This window comes from Montipora foliosa, chromosome 10 (genome assembly GCF_036669935.1).
Source record: "Montipora foliosa isolate CH-2021 chromosome 10, ASM3666993v2, whole genome shotgun sequence".
Lineage (NCBI taxonomy): Eukaryota > Metazoa > Cnidaria > Anthozoa > Scleractinia > Acroporidae > Montipora > Montipora foliosa.
The window spans coordinates 25130113-25132612 of NC_090878.1; positions in this window are offsets into that span (position 1 = coordinate 25130113).

Sequence of the window (2500 nt, forward strand, 5' to 3'; positions counted from 1 at the left end):
TCACTGTTTCACACAGACCTCTTTGAAGACATTGATGCTGTCTATAGATCAGAAGACCAGCCCAGAATTGTGACAAAACATCTATTTGTCATATCTCCAGACCTTAAATAACCACTCTGTGCGCCATTGTGGAGAACTCAGTATTTAAATGAAATTAAGTACCCAGTGAAGGTCATGCACGAATGGACAGATGGTTGTTCTGCTCAATACAAAAGCTGACATTGCATGGGCAACATTAGCCATTCATCAGCACATTTTGGTTATCCAACAATAAGAATTTTTTTGAAACATCACACGCTAAAGGGCCCCAGGATGGAGCAAGGGCAAACCTAAAGTCGAAAACTGATATGGCTGTCATCAGGCGACAAAAAGTGATTCAAAATGCGGTCGATCTTTTTAAATTTGCCCAAGAGAATCTTTCAGTGCCTTCAGAGAAGGCAAATTTCAGTTCAAGAGTTTTTTTTTTTATGTTGGGCAGCATGACAGAAACAGGCCTCGTCGTCACTTTAAGGAAGTGAAGGGCAACTGAGCCATTCACAGCATTTTAGCAAATGGGGAAAGCAGAAGGTTGAAAGTGCGGGATCTATCTTGCTACTGTGACTTTTGCCAAGATGGTGATTATGAGAACTGCAGAAATAAAGCATTTGTCAAAGCATGCGATGAACACATCTTGGAACAGGAAGCTCTCGAAAGAAGAGTCAACAGAAATGACGTAGACGTGGTGAGAGAGGGATTGCTAGATGTGATTGCAAAGGATTCCATCGTTGCTATTGCCGCTGCAGATGTAGGGGAAGACTATTACCTTTTAAAAGTTGCCTTGGACCACCCGGAAATCTTGATGTCTAGCACCAAGGATGATTGAGATTTGCGCTACCCTGCTGGTGCTAAAGCAATCAAAGGACACTTTTTCGATAGAATTGACTTTCCGCAATCCCACGCTACTCTGTTTTTCAAACTCATTCCTGAAAAAATTGCGTATGTGTATCCGTCTGCAGGATTGTTTTTTGAATGGAGTAATATTGCATGCTGTTTAAGATGTCAGAGACAGAGCATCTCGAAATCATCCGTTCTCTTGAAGGTTTTTGAAGTTCCTTTAAGGTGGCTCTGAATCCGCTGTACAGAATTTGTTTTTAAAAACTTTGCAGAGAGTTTCACCTTGGCCTTTTGATCACTTTCCAGCAATAAAAAAATGAGATCAAGAGATTTTGTTTTGAGCTATGTGAAACTAAAGACAAAATAAAGGGTGTTATTACAGGGTTTTCCAATAACCACAGTAACTTAATTCGTCACAATAATGATCGCATCTTGTTTAGCAATAATTTGTGTTTCTTATGGTATTGTAACAATGCTAATACGTGTTATAGGGTTGTAGTGCCAAGCCTTCTAAAGAGAACGTTACTTGAAAGTTTTGCAACTGGCTTGAGCCACCTTAATGCTCGAACATTACAATTTATTAGTGTTAGTACTCTCCTGATTTCAGATTTGTTCTTTTTTCGTTTTTCTCCTCAGAAAACCTCTCAGGAAAAGAAGGTAGAATTTTCAATCCCAGATTGGTTCTTTTGAGAGCTCGTTGACAGCCGGATCGGCTCGCACACTGTCATTGGGAGCTCTTTTCAGAGCTCGATGAATCATAAATCAGCCAGAAAAACTGTTATTGAGTGACTACCACATCGGTTCGCAAACTCTCAGTGATCAGGAGCTCTTTTTAGAGCTCGTTAAAACCCCGACTGGCTCGCACACTGTCTTAGTGATCAAAAGCTATTCCATTCAGCTAGGGCTCATTGAAACCCAGAAGGCAAACTGTTGGTGACATCCCATAGAATTGAAGTCAGTGTCCCTCTATTCGTGCTATGATGTGTTGTTTTCAAGTTACTTGTAAACACAAGAACACCTTTAGAACACCATCTTTCTTGTGTTTTTGAAAAGCCATCACCTGTACTGTAATTGAAATATAGGGCACTTTTCATTTGAGAGACCGGCCAGACCAGGCATATGAAAGGACAATCTCTACGACATGTTCAAATTAACACACTTCGAGAATGATACATTCTCCTCCAGAAGAATACGATGAATTGTCATGCAAATGTTCTTTCAAAGTGTTGCATTTTCTTTACAAACAGACCAGTCAGGCTTGCAGACCAGTTTTCACAAAAGGAAAGCACCCATAGTCTCACGGAATATATTGAAAACCCTGATTAATTGCAGTGAGCATCATTATCTTGCTGGGAATCCGTCAATATATAGAGCAATAAGTTATATTTCGTGTTAAAAGTCTTACAATTAAATATGTCTATTATTAAAGGAAAGGTAAGCGAAATCAGCGGTATTTGTTCAGTTCTGTTGACCCATTTTGAATCATGAGCTGACGCAAGCGCTTTTAGAATTGCATGTGTGCCTTGCTGAAAACCCTTTTGAGCCTCCTTAAACCGGCCGCTCCACCCTGGACCTGTGTTCTTCTCCACGCAAAAATGTGTTAATTGCTGTCATGCAGCCTTTCCGG